Raw genomic sequence first — 13,355 nt, forward strand, 5'->3', positions numbered from 1 at the left:
ACCTTCCCAAACAGAATAAGTAATGAGGGAAATACATGAAGGACATTGTGGAAATCATGCGGGAGGAAGGTCGCTGGTAAAAACATTGATTCGAGCTGGGTATTATTGGCTTAAGATGGAAGAGGAAGCAAATAGTTTTGTGTCTAAATGTGATAAATGTCAAAGGTACGGGAATAATATGCATAGACCAGCTGAGTTACTGCATCCTGTCATAGCTCTGTGGCCCTTTATGAAATGGGGGATGGATATCGTAGGTCCATTACCACAAGCAAAAGGTCAGGTGAAGTTTCTACTTGTACTTACTGATTATTTCACTAAATGGGTAGAAGCAGGAGCATTTAAACAGGTACGAGAAAAGGAGGTCAGAGACTTCATTTGGCGTAATATCATATGCCGCTTTGGTGTGCCGAAGGAGATTGTTTGTGATAATGGTCCTCAATTTATCGGAGCTCAAATCACAGAATTTTTTCAAAGTTGGCAAATTAAAAGGATAACATCTACGCCATACCATCCAGTGGGTAATGGACAAGCGGAATCCACAAACAAGGTCATTATCAATAACTTGAAGAAAAGGTTACAAGATTCAAAAGGTAATTGTCCTGAGGTATTACTTGGAGTATTATGGGCTTATCGTACAACGACAAAAACAAGCACGGGAGAAACACCATTTTCAATGGTTTATGGTGCAGAAGCCTTAATCCCAGTTGAAATAGGAGAACCGAGCACACGATATGCTCAAGCAACGGAAGAATCAAATGATGAAGATATGCGGGTGAACCTTGATTTGCTCGAAGGAAGAAGAGAAGCCGCATTAATAAGGATGGCAGCACAAAAACAAGTAATTGAACGGTATTACAACAGGAAAGCACGCCTCAGATTTTTTAAAATTGGGGACTTCGTGCTTAAAAAGGTGTTCCAATCTACAAAGGCCGCTAATTCAGGAAAGCTAAGTCCAACATGGGAATGACCCTTCAGAGTTTGTGATATTGCGGGAAAAGGAGCATATGAGTTAGAGACAATGGATGGGAAAATTCTACCCTCACATTGGAATGCTGTCCACCTAAAGAGATATTACTTTTGAGAAAGTACCCATGGTCAGGTATCGCTATGTTAAAATTTTTCTTTGAATTGTTAAAATTTTACTAACGATTTTAGATGCTAGGCAAAAACCCTTACCCGTGCCAAATGATGAGTCACGACCTGCACGGCAAAATGGAATATTCTAAAATTCCCAGCCCAGGGTTACAATTATTCTGATGGAAATACACACGGGTTAGGCAGTCTTCATCTCTAATCGCATCTCCGAGTCCCGTATGTTTTTCTGTTTCAGGAAAAGGACCAAATTGAGAGAAACAAACAAGTGCTCGAGGCTTCATACTTCACCGCTCAAACACTTGGGGGACTGCATATTGTACACAGATACGTGCGGGAAAACAGATATGTAAACGAAAATCGAAAAACAAAGAGACAAGTGTCGAGCAGAAGTTACGGAACCTCAGCATTCATCATTGTGTTCTTTCCCATCAAAACAAATGAAGATACAAAACATTCATCATAGTGTTCAAACTCATGAGAACAATGGAGTCACCTCTCAAACTCATGAGAACAATGGAGTCACCTCTCAAACCCTTCCTAATACATGAAGATAGGGTCATGACTATATACTGAAACGGGTTATAAGGAAAAACCTTGTTTGAATTATATTTATTTTGCAAAAATCTGTTACAAGAAAAACAGTTACGAGAAAGTTATAGATGTATTTTAATACATGTAATATTCAAAAACTTGTCAAAGTTATTCCAAACAAAACATGTGTGTTCCTATTTCTTTCATCGTATTGTAACACCATTATGAAGTTGAGACGTCTTCTTCATTAAGTGTCGATATATATAAAAGGGCCCTCTTTTATAAGCCTCATGTTAATAAGTCATGAGAAGAATCATAAAGCATTTTCAAAGTTTAAAAATGCTAAACTATTCTATAAGTCCTAAATAGATAAGAAAAAGGCAAGAATAGAACATATTGAAGTACTAATAAACTTCTTGATATAGTTAAAAAGACTAAGTAAAAACTTAGTCAAAAAAAAAAGTTTATACAAGTGCCCCATTATGATAACTGGGGACTTTTTCCAAAAAATCCCTTAAAAACTGACCAAGGGATAAACCCACCAATCAACAAAGCAAATAAAAATAAAGTTTGAAAACATAAACTGGTCACTGAGGGGCTGGAACATCAGAAGTTGTGATATCAGCTTCACTTTCAGGAACGGTAACTTCTGAAGAAACAGCAACAGAAGCGGTTTCAGCTGGGATTGAAATGTTAGATTCATCGAGGGGAGCAAGAGTCACGGAAGCTTCAGCTTCCTCAAACTGATTCATAGAAGTTTCACCCTCGGGAGCTGGAATTGCAACATTTTCAACTTCAACTGCCACAGCAGCGGCTTCTTCATTTAAAGGTTCTTCAGCCACGGGAGCTTCATCTGCCGGAGAAGGAAAGTCAAGTGGTTGTTGGGTCATCTCAATGGTTTTCAAAACCTTGGCCAATTCCGATTCTAAATCAAAGTTTTCTTGACTGGCCTCAGTTAAAGCATCACGACGAGAGTTTAGAAAAGCCCAACTCACCTCTATGTTAAATTTCTCCTCAAGAAGTTCATAATCCCTTTCCCACATAGCAAGATCATTCTTTAACACTTGATTTTCAGCTAAAGTGGAATCAAGGGTAGCTTCAAGGGAGGCATGAGAACTCTCTAAGGCACGAACCTTATCAGAGGAGATCTTCAAATCAGCTTGAGCTTGAGTCAAGTTTTGTACTAACTCTCCTGCATACTCTTCTTTCTTGTTCAAGAGTGCCTTAAGTTCTCTGATTTCTTCACTTGACTTTGATAACTGCTCTGAAAAGGAACACTCAAGGCGCTCCTTATCCTTCTCAGCTTTACTAGAAGAAGCCTTGGCTCCCGCTAATTCAGAAGTCAGAGTCCGCTTTTGCTGCTCCAGGTTACGGTTGCTTTCTTGCAATTCTTTTATCGTTTCTTGAGCATTTTTAAACTGTTCCTTCCAATTAGTTGCTTCCAGCTGGGCTTCCTTAGCTACCCTCTCAGCCTCGAGAATAGTCTTATCAGACTCACGGGCCTTCTTTTCTAAAAGGGAAATTCTTCCCATCAATTCCGTGCCAATAAGGTTGGCCTACAAAGACAACTCATGAAAATAAGAATCTAGAGAAAAAAAAAACTTATTAGAAAGTAAAGGAAGAATACCTTCAACGTAGAATGAACTATGTCATTCATCAAAGTTAAGCAACTGTGACTGTCCATCTTCTTCTTCTCAATGTCTCCAATTAAAGGCTCAAGCCAGACATCTGCTCCACCAGACTTCCTTAAAAGACTGTTATTAGCAGGAACCTCAAGTGTTACACTCCTCATAGCCAAACTTCTGCTACTGGAACCCTCCTCTGCATGCTGAACAGAGGAAGGGGGAGCTATAGAAGGAGGAACGGTAGAAGAGGTGAAAATAACAGGAGTCGAAGGAGTCGAAGCAGGTAAGGGAGCAGAAATTGGCAAAGAAGCAGGAACAGATAAAATGGGCAAAGAAGCACTTGAAACCAAAGGAGGAATAGAAGGAATAGGAATGGAGGAGGAAAGAGGAACTTCATCTAAAACCGAACCTAGTTCACCACTTTCGAAACCGTCAACGAAGAGACGTTGAGAGGATTCAATGGTGTCCCTTGGAATGGTTTCATCATCGGAAACAATATTAACAGGAGAGGAGGCACGGGCAGGAGAAATTTCAGCTTCATCTTCGGAAATGATGCGTCTCCTGGCTCTAGGTCTAACTATCAAAGAGGTGTCTTCATCTTCATCATCCTCAGAATCCTCTTCAACAACTTTCCTCTTTGACAGCGTAGCTTGTGCTCTCTCCAAAGAAAGAGGAGTACCAAAAGAAGCTCGAAGGGCAATAGCTACTTCAGCTGACATTCCTCGAATAGCAAATCCTGACAAAAAGAAGGATAAAAAGTTAAAAGAGGGGAAAGAATTTAACATACGGGAAATAATAAGGGACGCATACCGTGAGTTTTTACTTTCCAACCATGTTTGTTGGAAATAGATTTCTAGGTTCGTGCCTCCATAGGCACGGCTTTCAAAATAGCATCTATCCAACCACGGAAATTAGGAACGGGTTCCACATCTCCCATGGTTGCTACAAAAAAAGCAAAAAAGAATGAAATTAGAAAAGGAGTTGAAACAAAAAAAAGAAACAGATACGGTAAGTAAGAAATACTTACGTGCAAGGTTCCATTTCTCAAGAAAAGGAATATTTGATTCACCCACCAAACCAACTGTGGGTACCGCAACGTAACGGGTGTACCAGCCTCGATCTTTATCATCTTCAGGGCATACCAAAACCCTTTTACTTCTTGCAGTTAGGGTAAAAACACCATTGCGGAACAGCTTGGGGTGGTAAAGATGAATTAGATGAGAGAAGGTAAAATCAACATCAGCCTTTACCGATACATACCTTAAACAAGCTACTGCTCTCTATACGAGAGGGCCAACTTGAGCCAAACAAATTTTGAAGAAACGACAGAAATCGAGTATGACTGAGTCGATAGCAGGAATAAATCTCAAAGTAAAGGGATAAGTATAAACAGAGGAAAAACCAATCCTATAAGAAGATATTCTCTGGTTTGGGTTAGGAATAACTATATGAAGGTCATCTCTCCAACGACAATCTTTTCGAACAGTGGAAATCAAGGGTTCAGTAATTAAAGAAGGATAGGTGTCAGCTCTCTCTAACTTAATTACTTGGTCACGAAGGGATTCTTTATCATGCTCGAAAGATAAGTCGGTTGGCACTATTTCTTCGACCAAAGTTTCTTGAATAGACTCAGAAGATTCTTTGCCTTTAGAAGAAGATCTATTAGTGAAAGAACCTCTAGAAATAGTGCCAGAGCTAGAAGAAGGAGTGATGGAACCAGAGGTACCACCACGAATGGATCCTAGGCCACGAAGCCTACCTCCTCTACCTCTTCTGTGTCTCACAGGGGCATTGGGGAAACTGTCAAGAATTGGGACTCTCCTAGGGTTGGGATTTGAAGATGACATGGTAGAAAGATGTGAACAGAGGAAGAAGTGAATAGGAGTAAATAGTGAAATATTAGGTAAAAATTTGTGGAAGAAGGGTTAAGTTTATATATAAAAGCGACCGTCAAAGACTAAGAAGTGTAATGATGGAAAGCCTATAATAAAGGCAACTATCACTTCGTGAATAGTGGAGTTGAAGAAGCCTTGAAAAAAGGCTGCAGAATTGCAGAGCTAATGAGAAGGTGACACGTATGCAATGCATTAAATAGAAAAGACAACTGAAGCGTTAGTACTGTCATAGCATTGATTATGACAAAAATTCCCTTTTTAATGAAGATCCACTTCCCAAATATTTAATTGATAAATAAATGGAAAGTGGGGGGACTATCTGTATTGGGAAAAAAAACTGAATTTAAATATTGAAGATGACGTGTCATGACACGTGGACCGGTCAAATAGTCAAAGCATGGTAATTAGTTAGAAGGCACGAGCAATAATAGATGCGGGAGAGAAGATACTTAAAGCCACGAGCTATTATTCAGATGAAACGAGACTCGTACCTGTTCGAGTCATTTAAAGCTCGAAGATCAGAAGGAATTGACGACATGAATCTAATAGCGTAAAAGAGTCCAAATTCAACATTAAATGCCAAATACGTTAGAGAATTTGTATTTAATAAGAATGATTGAGTAACGTTTCTTTTAATGTCATTTATTGCTCGTAATTGCCTCATTAAGACAAAGGCATTACACTTTCTCTTAGAATTAACTATAAAAGGAGAACGTCACAACATCTGTAGGACACGAAATATCATTGCGATTATACTGAAATATATACTTATTCATTGCTTTATTGTTGTCTCAAAGTCTCTCATTTCTTGATTATCAGTAACCCGATTTCTCTCTTAAATTCTAGCTTTAATCAAATATTCAATTTTTTGGTTAAACATAAATGGAATTGTCTGAAAATCCAAGAAGAGTGATATCATTCTGAAGACAGTTGTATTATTTTTTTTCCTAAACCACCTTTTTTCAGATTCTCATATTCACAAAGGACAGTCCTCCATACTCTTAAGTCCAGATCATTAATATTAACTTCATTAGGAAAATGGTTATCTGAGAATTTGCACACGTTATTTTTTTTGTCACAAGGGTGATTTGCGATGGTTTATTAGTAATTAGTTTCTACAAATTGTTAAAGAATTACTTAATGTATTCTTTAATTTCTTTGTTAGAGTTATTGAAAACCGTGTTTGCTAAGGAATTTTGTCTTACACTGTTGAAGTAAGCATAACTACCGCCCTTAGCTGATACTTCAACATCTCCTTCGAAACTTATAACCCAAAATTAATGCTCACAAGACTTGAATTATATATTTGGATAGTGTTGATAGGTCAGCCTTTTAAACCCTTTTGCAATGGCAAAGAAATTTCAAGTCCTTTTTGCAATGGCAAATAAAAGTACACAAAAAAAAATTCTAACTCGTGAAAATAGGTCAGCCTTTAATTTTTAACCCCTTTTTGTTTCCTAATTACTGAAGTAATATAAAGAACTAGCTAATAAAGCAATAAAGCATATGCACTCTGGGGCATAAAATATGATTGGCAAAATATAAGAGTGATCGGTCGGTCGAAATAATTGTATTAGCTGGCCAAAAATATTAAAATATGTATATTAATATACATATATATACAAATGTATATATTTTGTCGATTATTTTTTTGGGAGCGATTAAAAATAGTACATTTCTCAAATATTAAAAAAATAATAAAACATAAGAAAGAGTATACTTTACAGTGAGATAACAATACTTTACACCAATTCTTTCAAAACTAATCCCCAAACCAAATTTACAAGGGTTAATTCTTTAATTAGGGGTTGCCTGGTATTTGGAATAAGGGATAATAATCATGGGATTAGATGCATGATTATTTTATCCCGCATTTGATTGAATTTTTAAATCCGACATTAGCAATCCCAGGATTAACTAAGCTCACAATTGGGCATTATTCTATCTCACATTGAAGGTGAGATAATAATCTCAGAATTAATTAATACCGGAATAAACACTAAAATAACAAAGATGCTCTTAGGCTCTTCCCCAAAATTTCTTTTAAACAATGCAAGGATAAAATTGGAAAAAATAATAATTTATCCCAACTTATTTAATATACACCAATCACATGTCTATATTATACGCCGTATATCTTATTTTTTAATCCAATAAACCAAGTATCTTCCAATAAATATATATTTACTAAATAATTTCGTCATTATTTAATCTTCATATTATAATCTCATCATTATAATTTCGGAATTACTTGTTCCCACCAAATGACCCCTTAAGGTTATAAAAACCAGCTCAAGTTATGAAGTTGATTATCAATTGAAGCTCATTGTCCAGAAAATTATATTGGGTGGACCTTTTTAGGACCAAAGTTTAAATTTGACCTTGATAAAAAAAGAAAAAAAATAGCTACCGGTTATTTAGCAATCGCTAAAAATTCTGACGATTTTCATGTTTTATAACAAGTTCTGGTGATTATCATATGAAAAATAATTCTAGTAATTGCCATATTTTGTGATACATTTTGAGATCACCATATAAATTTTTTTAGCGATTATTGTATTTTATGGCAAATTCTAGTAATCCCCATATGAAAAAATCTAGCGACTGACAAGTTTTATGACAAATCCTGATGATCATCATTTAAAATTTTAGGTGTCTGCTTGGGACGCTTCCCAATATTCTAGCCAAAGACTATTTTTTAAATTTTTTCTTATCAGGGACAAAATATAAATAGCGACGCCGAATAATCCAATTTGTGCAAACCACCCCTCATTGTCTGCTATTGGAGATCCAGCGTTTGCATCTCTTACGGCCATTCTGCTTTGGGCTCCAACTCTCGAATTTTGTTCTATTTTGTCAACTTTTCACCCCACAAGCATCACCTCGACATGGGCCTGAAAAAAAATTATGGGATGCTTATATGATAGTCGGTCGAATTTATTATTTACTTTTTTAATCAGTATATATAAATTATATAATAATTATATGTGATTATATATATATATATATATATATATATATATATATATAAATATATATATAAAATGGGGAGGGAGTAATTGATAGAGTTATCTAGTGCGAGAATGTTTCAATTTGTATTAGACTTAATAATAGAACGAATTGGCGTGATGAGACTAATGACGTTTGTGCTGACAAAAGCCAATCTGTTAACTTCAGATAATTAAGTAGCCGTCATTAAAATAGATTTTGCTACCACTGCAAAAGTTGCTACGATGTTGACACGAAAAAACTCTTTTCTTCTACGTTCAATTGTTCCGGCCAAAGTTTTAATTTGGTCATCTATAATTCATGGCAATATGGAGCTTAAATTCAATATCAAGAGTTGACATATTCTATCTTAATCAATCATTAATTCTACAAGTATTTAATCGTATTCAATATCCTTTCAACTATCGCCTAAAGCCATAGATATCTAATATCAAAGCACAATAATTAACTTGTCAATTGTTATAATGATCTCAGGTAAAAGGAGACTCTTACATCACATTCTGCAAGAGAACATCATATTGACAGTTTATGGTAATCCTGACCATTAGAATTATAATAATGAGTCAGTTCAATGATCGTATCTCTATATGGATCATGTATCTATGTGATTTAGTTAATGAGATTAACTAATTTTTATCCCATAAAGACGATCACATAAATATGCAGGTACTGAGGCAGGTACATTTGGTGGTCGTCTGGGCGCGTTATCGTAGCTGCTGAGGAGACTTTGTTGTGAGCTGCTATCTATGTTACGATCAGCAGCACACGGAGACCCCGTCCTATCCATTTATTGTATTTCGTCTATTTTCTATTTCAGCCAATTGTTGTAGTGGTACTGTATATTCTAGTAGATGCTCATGCACTTGTGACATTGGTCCTATCAAATCAATAATCCTACGATCAAGAACAAATTTTGATTAAACTATAAGACATTTTACCGCCATTATCATGATCTCCATCATGATGACAAGTCTCAAAATTTAATTAAGTACCTTATCATATTAATCAAGCAATTAATAACAATGATAAAAGAATATCAAATGCTATATATATTTTATATCAGATAACGTTTAAAAAAATATATTGAAATCATAAAATATGAGATTGAATCTAAGACATATCTACTATATCCCTAATAATTGGAATATGTTAAACCTTAAGTTTAAGTGATGACAATTTTAGTAATGCTAATCCCATTATAATTTCTGCAAGAAATCAGATCAAGGAAAGTATCACGACCCCAAATACCCCGGTCGTGATGGCGCCTATCACAATAATAGGCAAGTCAACCCAAACAATTAACCACAGTAAATTCCTTTTAATAAGCCATTTTTGCTAATACTGATTAAGCTTCAAATTTGCAAGAGAAGTATTTAATTCACCGAAATGTGCAGAAAGACAATATATCAACAAACCAAACACAACACAACCATCTGGTGTCACAAGTCTAGTGCCTCTAAATACAACCAGTCCGACTGTCTAATACATGATAAGTATAAAATGCGAAAAAACAAGGATAGAAAGGAGGAAAGCACGACTGCGGACGCCGTGCAGCTACCTTGTAGTCTCCGATAAGCTCCGAAGATGCCAGGAACCCTCACTCTGCCGCTCGGGCACCTGGATCTACACACAAGGTGCAGGGAGTAACGTGAGTATGCCAACTCAGTAAGTAACTAAAGTAAATAAGGTCTGAGTGCAGTGACGAGCAGTTAAAAATCATATATAAGAGCATGCAACAGAATATCAAGTCAAACTCAACAATTTAAAAGCCAGTTACTTCGTAAAACTTCAATTTAAATTGAAATGCTTTGAAATCATTTACTTAGCATTTTTCAACAGAGGTTCATTATAAAAGGAAGAGTGAAATCGGCAAAAATGTCACAAATGGGCCCCTCAGGCAAGGTATCACTCACAAATATAGCCTCTCGGTCGCTCGTGACTCAACTCTCGTCACACCGTACTCACACTCAGCACTTAGGCTTAATAATATCTCATAGTAGTAATAATCATAATAATCACTGCGGCGTGCAGCCCGATCCATAGTTTATAGTCGACTACGCTCACTTGGGGTGTACAGACTTCGGAGGGGCTCCTACAGCCCAAACGTCATATCGATGCGGCGCGCAGCCCGATCCAATATATATATCGCTGCGGCGTGCAGCCTGATCCATATAAATATCGTTGCGGCTTGCAGCCCGATCCATAATATATACATATAATATTAATGCGGTGTGCAGCCCGATCCATAATATATATATAATCCTCACGATTAGGTCCTCAACCTCTCTCAGTCATTAACCTCACAACCCCTCGAGCATAACAGTGGAAATCAGGGGAACTCAGCCCAAACAGTTTCCATATTTTTTTAAGAAACAGAGTGATAAAAACCAGGTTTAGACAATAAACAGGTAAAACATGTATGAGGATATGCTCTCAAACAAATAGAATGGGGAAAACAGTAAAAATGCCCCTAAGGGTCTCAACAGGTCGGCACAAGGCCCCAAACATGACATACATCCTATAATATAGTATCAATCTCTGTCACACCTCCTTTTTTACACACCTACCCCGAAGGATAATGTATAAGGGAGTTTTTCAATTTAAAGTGACATTATTCGAAATGAGATTATTTATTTGATTTTTCAGATTCGCCACTTGGGATAGGTTTGGCTTTTGGTGTCCCAAGTCACCGGTTTATTTTGAATCCCAAATCGAGTAAATTTCGATTTCCCGAATGGAGTCTGCGAACCAGAAATTCTGAATAAGGAATTCTGTTGACCCGAGGAAAGGTGTTAGGCACCCCTGGATCCCGTGGTTCTAGCACGGTCGCTTAAACTATTATAATTGGCTAAAAATCTGATTTTTTATACATGTCATCCTATAATGCAATTTTAAAATTATTTACCGCTTTTAATTAATTTTTAAGAAATTGAACGNGGAAAAAGCTACTTAACTAGAAGGCCCAAAACCCATGTTACACAATTAATCCTATAACCCTAGTGTGAATTCAGGCCTTCAGCATTTTTCTTTGGGCTTCAAACTTAGCCCAGGAAGAAAGAATACATGGTCAGTTTTATGAGGAACTGCCTCATGTGGGCCTGGGACGAATAAATTTAGGCCCCAAATCCTATTTAAAGGGAAGGATGACATGTTTTGGCTCCTAAATGAGCCCATAATCAAATATCAATTTCTATTTGGATTTCCAACTACTGATTTTAATTCACAACTATTTAAATGGAAGTCTGATTTTAATTCTAAATATTGATTTTAATCAAATAACCTCGAATCCAATCATCACATGAATATTCCACTCATACAGTTAGCCAAAACGTATTGAATTTGAACTTTCAAAAGCCGAATCAGTTTCAATCAGCACATTCTATGGATTTTTATGCATGACTTAAACCTGTAAATGAACAACTGAACTATCTAGTGCATTTAAAACCAAAAACGCATGATCTTACACTAATAGGAGCATGCAATCCATTTTAAATTCAATTTCCAACTAGTATCTTACTATCAATTTAATTTTCAATGGACATGATAACAAGTCTGAATTTACTAACACTACAACTAACCTTTCTGATACTATTCATAATAGTTTGAATGTCCAGTCATTAGTACAAATGGAGATCATAAACCTCAGAATCAGTTTCCAGTTCAATCTACTCTTCTAATTTTAAAAGTTAAACTAACACAACAAAACAAACTAAACTATACTAAAGCTAATGAATAATTACTAACCTAACAGTACAAACAGTCCATTGCAAATCAGATTAACTGCAATAAGATACAAATAAGGCTATAAAACAGTCTGAATTTACAACAAAAACTCATGCGTCAAACTTCATTTCATTTTTCTCAACTTGAGACCTACATTGGAACGGATTTAGGGAGTGTACCTGGAAGTTGAAATACAGTAAGAAGAAGGAGAAATCAGCAGCAGTTGTGAGCAAATAGCAGTGTTAAACAGCAACAGCAAGGAATGGCACAGAAATTGCTTTGAAAACCAGCAAAGTGGAATTCAAATCTCAAGGTTGAAGCCAGTTGATGATCAGTAGGAAACTAGACCTCAAATTTGATTTCAAACCCAAATTCAACTCACTTCTACACCCTTGAATGCTCAGAAATCGTATTGGAGATGAAGAACTTAGAAAAAACTAATAGAACAGTATTTTTTGGGATTTTTCTGTTATATTTTTTTTGGTTTTTGAAGAACTAAGATCTAAAGGAACTCTCTCACTCACAGATTTCAGTTTCTGGTTTTTGAATTTTGAAATTCAAATTTTTCAGATGTTCAAAACTTGTAGAAACTTTTGGGGGATTTTTCCAGATTTTTTTAGACTTCTTCATATTTGAATTTGAATTTCGAATTTCAGATCTCAGAACTTTTAAAAATTTTTGGGGATTTTTTAGATTTTTTTCACTTTTGAAACAAGGCAGTAGAGACTGCCTTTTATAGGCAGAAATTACCGGGTTATGCCGGAAAAGAATCCAGGTTATGTTGGGAAATGACCGGGTTATGCCGGTAAAGAAAAAGGGGCCTCGGTTATGCCGGGATGGAAAGAAAAAATCTCATTGGGTTATGCCAGGGAGATCCTCGGGTTATGCCAGGATTTGGAAAGAAAAAGCTCCTTGGGTTATGCCAGGGAGATCCTCGGGTTATGCCGGGATTTGGAAAGAAAAAAGCCCCTTGGGTTATGCCAGGGGGATCCATGGGTTATGCCGGGATTTGGAAAGAAAAAGGCTCCTTGGGTTATGCCAGGGAGATCCACGGGTTATGCCGGGATTTGGAAAGGAAAAAGCTCCTTGGGTTATGCCAGGGAGATCCTCGGGTTATGCCGGGATTTCGAAAGAAAAAGCTCCTTGGGTTATGCCAGGGAGGTCCACGGGTTATACCGGGATTGAAAGAAAAAAGCTCCTTGGGTTATGCCAGGGAGGTCCACGCCGGGATTGAAAGAAAAAAGCTCCTTGGGTTATGCCAGGGAGGTCCACGGGTTATGCCGGGATTAAAAGAAAAAAGACTAAAGGGAAAAGCGCTCAACTCAGGGATTGGAGCCCTAATGTTAGCTAAAGAAAAAACGCTCAACTCATGGGTTGGAGCCCTAATGTTGGCTAAAGGAAAAAACGCTTAACTCAGGGATTGGAGCCCTAATGTTGGCTAAAGGGAAAAACGCTCAACTCAGGGGTTGGAGCCCTA

The sequence above is a fragment of the Nicotiana attenuata genome, unplaced genomic scaffold (genome assembly GCF_001879085.1).
Source record: "Nicotiana attenuata strain UT unplaced genomic scaffold, NIATTr2, whole genome shotgun sequence".
Lineage (NCBI taxonomy): Eukaryota > Viridiplantae > Streptophyta > Magnoliopsida > Solanales > Solanaceae > Nicotiana > Nicotiana attenuata.